The 15389-nt window shown below is 35.7% G+C and overlaps 1 non-coding gene across 1 annotated transcript; it reads left to right on the top strand.

Moving 5' to 3' along the window:
* Window positions 1–672: 672 nt before the first annotated feature.
* On the top strand, window positions 673–734 carry LOC134481136 (U7 small nuclear RNA). The gene has a single exon (XR_010056357.1). It is a non-coding gene; the product is annotated as a U7 small nuclear RNA (small nuclear RNA).
* The last annotated feature ends 14655 nt before the right edge of the window (window positions 735–15389 follow it).

The raw sequence follows: 15389 nt of genomic DNA, 5'->3' as shown, positions 1-15389 counted from the left end.
CTCCATTCGTGAAAATTTTTATATATCCCGAGCAGTCCACTTATTACTATTGCGGACAATTGGGAACTAACCAAATTCACGATGTTACTCAGATTCGGCTCACCAAATTTTGATAAATCTTTAAAAGTACACATATTACAAGAGCAGGCTACGGGGAACTAACTGAATTCACAAAGAAACAGTGTTTCAGTTCGTTAAAACGTTGCTCTATATTGAATAACAAGCTTATTAGATGCGAATCCTATTGGCAACCTACTGAATTCACCATGATACTTAGATTCTGTTCCTTAAAATGTTGCTCTATATTGAAAAACAAACTCGTACAAGCATGCCCCATTGGGAAATCACTGACATCTCCTAGAAATATTGATTTCATTCGTGAAAATTTTACTATATCCTGAAGAGTCCACTTATTACTACTGCGGCCCATTGTGAACTATCCGAATTCACCATGTTACTCAGAATCAGCTCACCAAATTTTGAAAAATTTTAAAAGTACACATATTACAAGAGCAGGCTACTGTGAACTAACTGAATTAACAAAGAAATAGTGTTTCAGTTCGTTAAAACTTTGCTCTATCTTGAATAACAAGCTTATTACATGAGATTCCTATTAGGAACCTACTGAAATCACCATGATACGTAGATTCCGTTCCTTAAAATGTTGCTCGAAAGTATTACAGCTCTTTTAGAATTTTTATAGTAGGTTTTCTGACTTCGGTCGGAAAACCCCCCCAAAAAAAAATTTTGCTCGATATTGAAAAGCAATCTCATACAAGCATGTCCCATTGGGAAATCACTGAATTCGCCTAGAAATTTTGATTCCATTCGTGAAAATTTTTCTATATCCCGAACAGTCCCCTTATTACTACTGCGGACCATTGGAACCTAACCAAATTCACGATGTTACTCAGATTCGGCTCACCAAATTTTGATAAATATTTAAAGTACACATATTACAAGAGCAGGCTCCTAGGATCTAACTGAATTCACAAGAAACAGTGTTTGAGTTCGTTAAAACGTTGCTCTATCTTGAATAACAAGTTTGTTACATTCAAATCCTATTGGGAACCTACTGAATTCACCATGATACTTAGATTCCGTTCCTTAAAATGTTGCTCTGAATTGAAATGCAAACTCATACAAGCATGTCCCGTTGGGAACTCACTGAACTCGCCTAGAAATTTTGATTCCATTCGTGAAAATTTTTCTATATCCCGAACAGTCCACTTATTACTACTGCGGACCATTGGGACCTAACCAAATTCACGATGTTACTCAGATTCGGCTCACCAAATTTTTTTTTAAGTTTTTCTTTCCTTTTCTTTTTTTCGGAGCTGGGGACCGAACCCAGGGCCTTGCGCTTGCTAGGCAAGTGCTCTACCGCTGAGCTAAATTCCCAACCCCACCAAATTTTGATAAATCTTTAAAAGTACACATATTACAAGAGCAGGCTACTGGGAACTAACTGAATTCACAAAGAAATAGAGTATCAGTTCATTAAAACGTTGCTCTATCTTGAATAACAAGCTTATTACATGCGAATGCTGTTGGGAACCTACTGAATTCACCATGATACTTAGTTTCCGTTCCTTAAACTGGTGCTCTATATTGAAAAGCAAACTCATACAAGCATGTCCAATTGGGAAATCACTGAATTCTCCTAGAAATTTTGATTCCATTCCTGAAAATATTCTATATCCTGAACAGTCCACTTATTACTACTGCGGCATAATGGGAACTAACCAAGTTCACCATGTTACTCAGATTCGGCTCACCAAATTTTGATAAATCTTTAAAAGTACACGTATTACAAGAGCAGGCTACAGGGAACTAACTGAATTCACAAAGAAACAGTGTTTCAGTTCGTTAAAACTTTGCTCTATCTTGAATAACAAGCTTATTACATGCGAATCCTATTGGGAACCTACTGAATTCACCATTATACTTAGATTCCTTTCTTTAAAATGTTGCTCTATATTGAAAAGCAAACTCATACAAGCATGTCCCATTAGGAACTCACTGAATTCGCCGAGAAATTTTGATTCCATTCGTGAAAATTTTTCTAGATCCCGAACAGTCCACTTATTACTACTCCGGCCCATTGGGAACTAACCGAATTCACCATGTACTCGGATTCAGCTCACCAAATTTTGATACATCTTTAAAAGTACACACATTACAAGGGCCTGCTAGTGGGACTAACAGAATTCAAAAGTAACAGTGTTTCAGTTCGATAAAACGTTGCTCTATCTTGAATAACAAGCTTTTTACATGCGAATCCTACTGGGAACCTACCGAATTCACCATGATACTTAGATTGCGTTCTTTAAAATGTTGCTCTATATTGAAAAGGAAACTCATACAAGCATGTCCCATTGGGAAATCACTGAATTCGCCTAGAAATTTTGATTCCATTCGTGAAAATTTTTCTATATCCCGAACAGTCCAATTATTACTACTGCGGCCCATTGGGAACTAACCTAATTCACGATGTTACTCAGATTCGGCTCACCAAATTTAGATAAATCTTTAAAAGTACACATATTACAAGAGCACGCTACTGAGTACTAAGAATTCACAAAGGAACAGTGTTTCAGTGCGTTAAAACGTTGCTCTATCTTGAATAACAAGCTAATTACAAGTGAATCAAATTGGGAACCTACAGCTTTCACCATGATACTTCGATTCCGTTCCTTAAAATGTTGCTCTATATAGAAAAGCTAACTCATACAAGCATGTCCCATTGGGAACTCTCTGAATTCGCCTAGAAATTTTGATTCCATTCGTGAAAATTTTTCTATATCCTGAACAGTCCACTTATTACTACTGCAGTCTATTGGGAAATAACCGAATTCACCATGTTACTCAGATTCGGCTCACCAAATTTTGATAAATCTTTAGAAGTATACATATTAAAAGAGCCTGCTACTGGAACTAACTGAATTCACAAAGAAACAGTGTTTCAGTTTGTTAAAACGTTGTTCTATCTTGATTAACAATATATTAAAGGCGAATCCTATTGGGAACCTACTGAATTCACCATTATACTTAGATTCGGTTCCTTAAAATGTTGCTCTATATTGAAAAGCAAACTCATACAAGCATGTCCCATTGGGAACTCACTGAAATCGCCTAGAAATTTTGATTCCATTCATGAAAAATTTTCTATATCCCGAACAGTCCAATTATTACTACTGCGGCCCATTGGGAACTAACCTAATTCACGATGTTACTCAGATTCGGCTCACCAAATTTAGATAAATCTTTAAACGTACACAAATTACAAGAGCAGGTTACTGGGAACTAACTGAATTCACAAAGAAACAGTCTTCCAGTTCGTTAAAACCTTGCTCTATCTTGAATAACAAGCTTATTACCTGCAAATCCTATTGGGAACCTACCGAATTCACCATGATACTTAGATTCCGTTCCTTATGTTGCTCTATATTGAAAAGCAAACTCATACAAGTATGGTCCATTGGGAAATCACTGAATTCGCCTAGAAATTTTGATTCCATTCGTGAAAATTTTTCTGTATCCCGAACAGTCCACTTATGACTACTTCGGCCTATTGGGAACTGAACGAATTCATTATGTTACTCATATTCGGGTAACCAAATTTTGATAAATCTTTAAAAGTACACATATTACAAGAGCAGGCAACTGGGAACTAACCAAATTCACAAAGAAACAGTGTTTCAGTTCGTTAAAATGTTGCTCTATCTTGAATAAAAGGCTTATTACATGCGAATCCTATTGGGAACCTACTGAATTCGCCATGATACTTAGATTCCGTTCCTTAAAATGTTTCTCTATATTGAAAAACAAACTCATACAAGCATGTCCCAGTAGGAAATCACTGAAATCTCCTAGAAATTTTGATTCCATTCGTGAAAATTTTTCTATATCCCGAACAGTCCACTTATTACTATTGTGGCCCTTTGGGAACTAAACGAATAAACGATGTTACTCAGATTCAGCTCACCAAATTTTGATTAATCTTTAAAAGTACACATATTACAAGGGCCTGCTACAGGGAACTAACTGAATTCACAAAGACACAGTGTTTCAGTTCGTTAAAAGGTTGCTCTATCTTGAAGAACATGCTTATTACCTGCGAATCCTATTGGGAACCTACTGAATTCACCATGATACTTAGATTCCGTTCCTTAAATTTTGCTCTATATTGAAAAGCAAATTCAGACAAGCATGTCCCATTGGAAACTCACTGAATTTGACTAGAAATTTTGATTCCATTCGTGAAACTTTTTCTATATCTCGAACAGTCCACTTATTACTACTGCGGCCTATTCGGAACTAAACGAATTCACTATGTTACTCATATTCGGGTCACCAAATTTTGATAAATCTTTAAAAGTACACATATTACAAGAGAAGGCTACCGGTAACTAACCGATTTCACGATGTTACTCAGATTCGGCTCAAAAAATTTTGATAAATCTTTAAAAGTACACACATTAGAAGGGCCTGCTACTGGGAACTAACTGAATTCCCAAGAAACACTGTTTCAGTTCGTTAAAACGTTGCACTATCTTGAATAACAAGGTTATTACATGCGAATCCTAATAGGAACCTACTGAAATCACCATGATACTTAGATTCCGTTCCTTAAAATGTTGCTCAAATTGAAAAGCAAACTTATATAGCATGTCCCATTGGGAACTCACTGCAGTCGCCTAGAAATTTTGATTCCATTCGTGAAAATTTTTCTATATCCCGAAGAGTCCACCTATTCCTACTGCGCCCCATTGGGAACTAACCGAATTCAGGATGTTACTCAGATTCGGCTCACCAAATTTGGATAAATCTAGAAAAGTACCCATATTACAAGGGCCTGCTACTGGGAACTAACTGAATTCACAAAGAAACAGTGTTTCAGTTCGTATAAACAGCTCTATCTTGAATAACAAGCTTATTACATGCGAATCCTATTGGGAACCTACTGAATTCACAATGATAATTAGATTCCGTTCCTTATGTTGCTCTATATTGAAAAGCAAACTCATACAAGCATGTCCCATTGGGAACTCACTGAAGTCGCCTAGAAATTTTGATTCCATTCATGAAAATTTTTCTATATCCCGAACAGTCCTCTTAATACAACTGCGGCCTATTGGGAAATAAACGAATTCACTATGTTACTCATTTCGGGTCACCAAATATTGATAAATCTTTAAAAGTACACATATTACAAGACCAGGCTACTGGGAACTAACCGAATTCACGATTTTACTCAGATTCGGCTCACCAAATTTTGATAAATCTTTAAAGGTACACATATTACAAGGGTCTGCTACTGGGAACAAACTGAATTCACAAAGAAACAGTTTCAGTTCGTTAAAACTTTGCTCTATCTTTAACAACAAGCTTATTACATGCGATTCCTAATGGGAAAATACTAAAATCACGATGATATTTAGATTCCGTTCCTTAAAATGTTGCTCTATATTGAAAAGCAAACTTATACAAGCATGTCCCATTGGTCATTCACTGAATTCACCTAGAAATTTTGATTCCATTCGTGAAAATTTTACTATATCCAGAACAGTCCACTTATTACTACTGCGGCCTATTAGGAACTACCTGAATTCACCATGTTACTCAGATTCGGCTCACCAAATTTTGATAAATCTTTAAAAGTACACATATTAAAAGAGCCTGCTACTGGGAACTAACTGAATTTACATAGAAAAAGTGTTTCAGTTCTTTAAAACGTTGCTCTATCTTGAATAACAAGCTTATTACATGCGAATCCTAATGGAAACCTACTGAAATCACCATGATACTTAGATTCCTTTCCTTAAAGTGTTGCTCAATATTGAAAAGCAAACTTATACAAGCATGTCCCATTGCGAACTCACTGAATTCGCCTAGAAATTTTAATTCCATTCATGAAAATTTTTCTGTATCCCGAACAGTCCACTTATTACTACTGCGGCCTATTGGGAACTAACCGAATACACCATGTTACTCAGATTCGGCTCTCCAAATTTTGATAAATTTTTAAAAGTACAAATATTACAAGAGCAGGCTACTGGGAACTAACTGAATTTACAAAGAAACAGTGTTTCAGTTCGTTAAAACGTTACTCTATCTTGAATCACAAGCTTATTACAAGAGAAACCTATTGGCACATACTGAATTCACCATGTTACTTAGATTCCGTTCCTTAATATGTTGTAACCGAATTCACGATGTTACTCAGATTCGGCTCACCAAATTTTGATTAATCTTTAAAAATAAACATATTACAAGGGCCTGCTACTGGGAACTAAATGAATTCACAAAGAAACAGTGTTTCAGTTCGTTAAAACGTTGCTCTATCTGAATAACAAGCTTATTACATGCGAATCCTATTGGGAACCTACTGAATTCACCATGATACTTAGATCCGTTCCTTATGTTGCTCTATATTGAAAAGCAAACTCATACAAGCCTGTCCCATTGGGAAATCACTGAATTCTCCCAGAAATTTTGATTCCATTCGTGAAAATTTTTCTATATCCCGAACAGTCCACTTATTACTAATGCGGCCTATTGGGAACTAAACGAATTCACTATGTTACTCAGTTTCGGGTCACCAAATTTTTAAAAATCTTTAAAAGTACACATATTACAAGAGCAGGCTACTGGGAACTAACCGAATTCACAAAGAAACAGTGTTTCAGTTCGTTAAAACTTTGCTCTATCTTGAATAACAAGCTTATTACATGCGAATCCTATTGGGAACCACCCGAATTCACCATGTTACTTAGATTCCGTTCTTTAAAATGTTGCTCTATATTGAAAAGCAAACTCATACAAGCATGTCCCATTGGGAACTCACTGAATTCGCCTAGAAATTTTGATTCCGTTCATGAAAATTATTCTATATCCCGAACAGTCCAATTATTACTACTGCGGCCCATTTTGAACTAACCGAATTCACAATGTTACTCAGATTCGGCTCACCAAATTTTTATAAATCTTTAAAAGTACACAAATTACAAGATCAGGCTACTGGGATCTAATTGAGTTCACAAAGAAACAGTGTTTCAGTTCGGTAAAACGTGCTCTATCTTGAATAAGAAGCTTATTACATGCGAAACCTATAGGGTACCTACTGAATTCACCATGATACTTTGATTCCGTTCCTTAAAATGTTGCTCTATATTGAAAAGCAAACTCATACAAGCATGTCCCTTTGAGAACTCACTGAATCTCCTACAAATTTTGACTCCATTCGTGAAAATTTTTCTATATCCTGAACAGTCCACTTATTATTACTGCAGCCTATTGGGAACTAACCGAATTCACGATGTTTCTCAGATTCGGCTCACCAAATTTTGAAATCTTTAAAAGTACACATATTACAAGGCCTGCTACTGGGAACAAACTGAATTCACAAAGAAACAGTGTTTCAGTTCGTTAAAACGTTGCTCTATCTTGAAAACAAGCTTATTACATGAGAATCCTATTGGGAACCTACAGAATTCACAATGATACTTAGATTACGTTACTTAAAATGTTGCTCTATATTGAAAAGCAAACTCAGACAAGCATGTCCCATTGGGAACTCACTGAATTAGCCTAGAAATTTTGATTCAGTTCATGAAAATTTTTCTATATCCCGAACAGTCCACTGATTACTAATGTGGCCTATTGGGAACTAAACGAATTCACTATGTTACTCATATTCGGGTCACCAAATTTTGATAAATCTTTAAGAGTACACATATTACAAGAGCAGGCTACTGGGAACTAACCGAATTCACGATGTTACTCAGATTCGGCTCACCAAAATTTGAAATCTTTAAAAGTACACATATTACAAAAGCCTGGTACTGGGAACTAACTGAATTCACAACGAAACAGTGCTTTAGTTCATTAAAACGTTGCTCTATCTTGAATAACAAGCTTATTACATGCGAATCCTAATGGGAACCTACTGAAATCACCATGATACTTAGATTCCGTTCCTTAAAATGTTGCTCTATATTGAAGAGCAAACTCATACAAGCATGTCCCATTGGGAACTCATTGAATTCGCCTAGAAATTATTATTCCATTCGTGAAAATTTTTCTATATCCCGAACAGTCCACTTATTACTACTGCAGCCCATTGGGAACTAAAAAATTTACGATGTTACTCGGATTCGGCTCACCAAATTTTGATGAATCTTTAAAAGTACACATATTACAAGGGCCTGGTATTGGGAACTAACCGACTTCACAAAAAAACAGTGTTATAGTTCATTAAAACGTTGCTCTATCTTGAATAATAAGCTTATTACATGCGAATCCTAATGGGAACATACTGAAATCAACATGATACTTTGATTCCGTTCCTTAAAATGTTGCTCTATATTGAAAAGCAAACTCATACAAGCATGTCCCTTTGAGAACTCCCTGAATCTCCTACAAATTTTGACTCCATTCGTGAAAATTTTTCTATATCCCGAACAGTCCACTTCTTACTACTGCGGCCTATTGGGAACTAAACGAATTCACTATGGTACTCATATTAGGGTCACCAAATTTTGATAAATCTTTAAAAGTACACATATTACAAGAGCAGGCTACTGGGACTAACTGAATTCACAAAGAAACAGTGTTTCAGTTCTTTAAAACGTTGCTCTATCTTGAATAACAAGCTTATTAAATGTGAATCCTATTGGGAATCTCCTGAATTCACCATGTTACTTAGATTCCGTTCTTTAAAATGTTGCTCTATATTGAAAAGCAAACTCATACAAGCATGTCGCATTGGGAACTCACTGAAATAGCCTAGAAATTTTTTATTCAGTTCGTGAAAATTTTTCTATATCCTGAACAGTCCACTTATTACTAATGCGGCCTATTGGGAACTAAACGAATTCACTATGGTACTCATATTCGGGTCACCAAATTTTGATAAATCTTTAAAATTACACATATTACAAGAGCAGGCTACTGGGAACTAATCGAATTCACGATGTTACACAGATTCGGCTCACCAAAATTTGAAATCTTTAAAAGTACACATATTACAAAAACCTGGTACTGGGAACTAACTGAATTCACAACGAAACAGTGCTTCAGTTCGTTAAAACATGCTCTATCTTGAATAACAAGCTTATTACATGCGAATCCTAATGGGAACCTACTGAAATCACCATGATACTTAGATTCCGTTCCTTAAAATGTTGCTCTATGTTGAAGAGCAATCTCATACAAGCATGTCCCATTGGGAACTCACTGAATTCGCCTAGAAATTATTATTCCATTCGTGAAAATTTTTCTATATCCCGAACTGTCCACTTATTACTACTGCAGCCCATTGAGAACTAAACGAATTTACGATGTTACTCGGATTCGGCTCACCAAATTTTGATAAATCTTTAAAAGTACACATATTACAAGGGCCTGCTATTGGGAACTAACTGAATTCACAAAGAAACAGAGTTTCAGTTCGTTAAAACTTGCTCTATCTTGAATAACAAGCTTATTACATGTGAATCCTATTGGGAACCTACTGAATTCACCATGATACTTAGATTCCGTTCCTTATGTTGCTCTATATTGAAAAGCAAACTCATACAAGCATGTCGCATTGGGAAATCACTGAATTCGCCTAGAAATTTTGATTCCATTCGTGAAAATTTTTCTATATCCCGAACAGTCCACTTATTACTACTGCGGCCTATTGGGAACTATCCGAATTCACTATATTACTCAGATTCGGCTCAACAAAATTTGATAAATTTTTAAAAGTACAAATGTTACAAGAGCAGGCTACTGGGAACAAACTAAATTCACAAAGATACAGTGTTTCAGTTCGTTAAAACTTGCTCTAAATTGAACAACAAGCTTATTACATGCGAATCCTATTGGGAACCTACTGAATTCACCATGATATTTAGATTCCGTTCCATATTTTGCTCTATATTGAAAAGCAAACTCACACAAGCATGTCCCATTGGGAAGTCACTGAATTTGCCTAGAAATTTTGATTCCATTCGTGAAAATTTTTCTATATCCCGAACAGTCCACTTATACTAATGCGGCCTATTGGGAACTAAACGAATTCACTATGTTACTCATATTCAGCTCACCAAATTTTGATAAATCTTTAAAAGTACACATATTACAAGAGTAGGCTACTGGGAACTAACCGAATTAACAAAGAAACAGTGTTTCAGTTCTTTAAATGGTTGCTCTATCTTGAATAACAAGCTTATTACATTCGAATCCTATTGGGAACTCCTGAATTCACCATGTTACTTAGATTCCGTTCTTTAAAATGTTGTTCTATATTGAAAAGCAAACTCATACAAGCATGTCCCATTGAAACTCACTGAATTCGCCTAGAAATTTTGATTCCGTTCGTGAAAACTTTTCTAGATCCCGAAAAGTCCACTTATTACTACTCAGGCCTATTGGGAACTAACCGAATTCACGATGTTACTCAGATTCGGCTCACCAAATTTTGATAAATCTTTAAAAGTACACATAGTACAAGAGCAGGCTACTGGGATCTAATTGAGTTCACAAAGAAATAGTGTTTCAGTTCGGTAAAACGTTGCTCTATCTTGAATAACAAGATTATTACATGCGAATCCTATTGGGAACCTACTGAATTCACCATGATACTTAGATTCCGTTCCTTAAAATGTTGCTCTATATTGAAAAGCAAACTCATACAAGCATGTCTCATTGGGAACTCACTGAATTCGCCTAGAAATTTTGATTCCATTCGTGAAAATTTTTCTATATCCCGAACCGTCCACTTATTACTACTCAGGCTTATTGGGAACTAACCGAGTTCACCATGTTACTCAGATTTAGCTCACCAAATTTTGATAAATCTTTAAAAGTACTCATATTACAAGAGCCTGCTACTGGGAATTAACTGAATTCAAAAAGATTCTGTGTTTCAGTTCGTTAAAACGTTGCTCTATCTTGAATAACAAGCTTATTACATGAGAATCCTATTGGGAACCTACTGAATTCACCATGATACTTAGATTACGTTCCTTAAAATGTTGCTCTATATTGAAAAGCAAACTCAGCAAGCATGTCCCATTGGGAACTCACTGAATTCGCCTAGAAATTTTGATTCCATTCGTATAAATTTTTCTATATCCCGAACAGTCCACTTATTACTACTGCGGCCTATTGGGAACTAATCAAATTCACAATGTTACTCAGATACGGCTCACCAAATTTTGATAAATCTTAAAAGTACACATATTATAAGGGCCTGCTACTTGGAACTAACTGAATTCACAAAAAAACAGTGTTTCAGTTCGCTAAAACGTTGCTCTATCTTGAATAACATGCTTATTACATGCGAATCCTTGGGGAATCTGCTGAATTCACCATGATACTTAGATTCCGTTCTTTAAAATGTTGCTCTATATTGAAAAGCAAACTCATACAAGCATGTCCCATTGGGAACTCACTGAATTCGCCTAGAAATTTTGATTCCGTTCATGAAAATTATTCTATATCCCGAACAGTCCAATTATTACTACTGCGGCCCATTTTGAACTAACCGAATTCACAATGTTACTCAGATTCGGCTCACCAAATTTTTATAAATCTTTAAAAGTACACAAATTACAAGATCAGGCTACTGGGATCTAATTGAGTTCACAAAGAAACAGTGTTTCAGTTCGGTAAAACGTGCTCTATCTTGAATAAGAAGCTTATTACATGCGAAACCTATAGGGTACCTACTGAATTCACCATGATACTTTGATTCCGTTCCTTAAAATGTTGCTCTATATTGAAAAGCAAACTCATACAAGCATGTCCCTTTGAGAACTCACTGAATCTCCTACAAATTTTGACTCCATTCGTGAAAATTTTTCTATATCCTGAACAGTCCACTTATTATTACTGCAGCCTATTGGGAACTAACCGAATTCACGATGTTTCTCAGATTCGGCTCACCAAATTTTGAAATCTTTAAAAGTACACATATTACAAGGCCTGCTACTGGGAACAAACTGAATTCACAAAGAAACAGTGTTTCAGTTCGTTAAAACGTTGCTCTATCTTGAAAACAAGCTTATTACATGAGAATCCTATTGGGAACCTACAGAATTCACAATGATACTTAGATTACGTTACTTAAAATGTTGCTCTATATTGAAAAGCAAACTCAGACAAGCATGTCCCATTGGGAACTCACTGAATTAGCCTAGAAATTTTGATTCAGTTCATGAAAATTTTTCTATATCCCGAACAGTCCACTGATTACTAATGTGGCCTATTGGGAACTAAACGAATTCACTATGTTACTCATATTCGGGTCACCAAATTTTGATAAATCTTTAAGAGTACACATATTACAAGAGCAGGCTACTGGGAACTAACCGAATTCACGATGTTACTCAGATTCGGCTCACCAAAATTTGAAATCTTTAAAAGTACACATATTACAAAAGCCTGGTACTGGGAACTAACTGAATTCACAACGAAACAGTGCTTTAGTTCATTAAAACGTTGCTCTATCTTGAATAACAAGCTTATTACATGCGAATCCTAATGGGAACCTACTGAAATCACCATGATACTTAGATTCCGTTCCTTAAAATGTTGCTCTATATTGAAGAGCAAACTCATACAAGCATGTCCCATTGGGAACTCATTGAATTCGCCTAGAAATTATTATTCCATTCGTGAAAATTTTTCTATATCCCGAACAGTCCACTTATTACTACTGCAGCCCATTGGGAACTAAAAAATTTACGATGTTACTCGGATTCGGCTCACCAAATTTTGATGAATCTTTAAAAGTACACATATTACAAGGGCCTGGTATTGGGAACTAACCGACTTCACAAAAAAACAGTGTTATAGTTCATTAAAACGTTGCTCTATCTTGAATAATAAGCTTATTACATGCGAATCCTAATGGGAACATACTGAAATCAACATGATACTTTGATTCCGTTCCTTAAAATGTTGCTCTATATTGAAAAGCAAACTCATACAAGCATGTCCCTTTGAGAACTCCCTGAATCTCCTACAAATTTTGACTCCATTCGTGAAAATTTTTCTATATCCCGAACAGTCCACTTCTTACTACTGCGGCCTATTGGGAACTAAACGAATTCACTATGGTACTCATATTAGGGTCACCAAATTTTGATAAATCTTTAAAAGTACACATATTACAAGAGCAGGCTACTGGGACTAACTGAATTCACAAAGAAACAGTGTTTCAGTTCTTTAAAACGTTGCTCTATCTTGAATAACAAGCTTATTAAATGTGAATCCTATTGGGAATCTCCTGAATTCACCATGTTACTTAGATTCCGTTCTTTAAAATGTTGCTCTATATTGAAAAGCAAACTCATACAAGCATGTCGCATTGGGAACTCACTGAAATAGCCTAGAAATTTTTTATTCAGTTCGTGAAAATTTTTCTATATCCTGAACAGTCCACTTATTACTAATGCGGCCTATTGGGAACTAAACGAATTCACTATGGTACTCATATTCGGGTCACCAAATTTTGATAAATCTTTAAAATTACACATATTACAAGAGCAGGCTACTGGGAACTAATCGAATTCACGATGTTACACAGATTCGGCTCACCAAAATTTGAAATCTTTAAAAGTACACATATTACAAAAACCTGGTACTGGGAACTAACTGAATTCACAACGAAACAGTGCTTCAGTTCGTTAAAACATGCTCTATCTTGAATAACAAGCTTATTACATGCGAATCCTAATGGGAACCTACTGAAATCACCATGATACTTAGATTCCGTTCCTTAAAATGTTGCTCTATGTTGAAGAGCAATCTCATACAAGCATGTCCCATTGGGAACTCACTGAATTCGCCTAGAAATTATTATTCCATTCGTGAAAATTTTTCTATATCCCGAACTGTCCACTTATTACTACTGCAGCCCATTGAGAACTAAACGAATTTACGATGTTACTCGGATTCGGCTCACCAAATTTTGATAAATCTTTAAAAGTACACATATTACAAGGGCCTGCTATTGGGAACTAACTGAATTCACAAAGAAACAGAGTTTCAGTTCGTTAAAACTTGCTCTATCTTGAATAACAAGCTTATTACATGTGAATCCTATTGGGAACCTACTGAATTCACCATGATACTTAGATTCCGTTCCTTATGTTGCTCTATATTGAAAAGCAAACTCATACAAGCATGTCGCATTGGGAAATCACTGAATTCGCCTAGAAATTTTGATTCCATTCGTGAAAATTTTTCTATATCCCGAACAGTCCACTTATTACTACTGCGGCCTATTGGGAACTATCCGAATTCACTATATTACTCAGATTCGGCTCAACAAAATTTGATAAATTTTTAAAAGTACAAATGTTACAAGAGCAGGCTACTGGGAACTAACTAAATTCACAAAGATACAGTGTTTCAGTTCGTTAAAACTTGCTCTAAATTGAACAACAAGCTTATTACATGCGAATCCTATTGGGAACCTACTGAATTCACCATGATATTTAGATTCCGTTCCATATTTTGCTCTATATTGAAAAGCAAACTCACACAAGCATGTCCCATTGGGAAGTCACTGAATTTGCCTAGAAATTTTGATTCCATTCGTGAAAATTTTTCTATATCCCGAACAGTCCACTTATACTAATGCGGCCTATTGGGAACTAAACGAATTCACTATGTTACTCATATTCAGCTCACCAAATTTTGATAAATCTTTAAAAGTACACATATTACAAGAGTAGGCTACTGGGAACTAACCGAATTAACAAAGAAACAGTGTTTCAGTTCTTTAAATGGTTGCTCTATCTTGAATAACAAGCTTATTACATTCGAATCCTATTGGGAACTCCTGAATTCACCATGTTACTTAGATTCCGTTCTTTAAAATGTTGTTCTATATTGAAAAGCAAACTCATACAAGCATGTCCCATTGAAACTCACTGAATTCGCCTAGAAATTTTGATTCCGTTCGTGAAAACTTTTCTAGATCCCGAAAAGTCCACTTATTACTACTCAGGCCTATTGGGAACTAACCGAATTCACGATGTTACTCAGATTCGGCTCACCAAATTTTGATAAATCTTTAAAAGTACACATAGTACAAGAGCAGGCTACTGGGATCTAATTGAGTTCACAAAGAAATAGTGTTTCAGTTCGGTAAAACGTTGCTCTATCTTGAATAACAAGATTATTACATGCGAATCCTATTGGGAACCTACTGAATTCACCATGATACTTAGATTCCGTTCCTTAAAATGTTGCTCTATATTGAAAAGCAAACTCATACAAGCATGTCTCATTGGGAACTCACTGAATTCGCCTAGAAATTTTGATTCCATTCGTGAAAATTTTTCTATATCCCGAACCGTCCACTTATTACTACTCAGGCTTAT

The sequence above is a fragment of the Rattus norvegicus genome, chromosome 11, assembly GCF_036323735.1.
Source record: "Rattus norvegicus strain BN/NHsdMcwi chromosome 11, GRCr8, whole genome shotgun sequence".
In the NCBI taxonomy this organism is placed as follows: Eukaryota; Metazoa; Chordata; class Mammalia; order Rodentia; family Muridae; genus Rattus; species Rattus norvegicus.
This window is presented reverse-complemented; position numbering and strand designations above follow the sequence as displayed.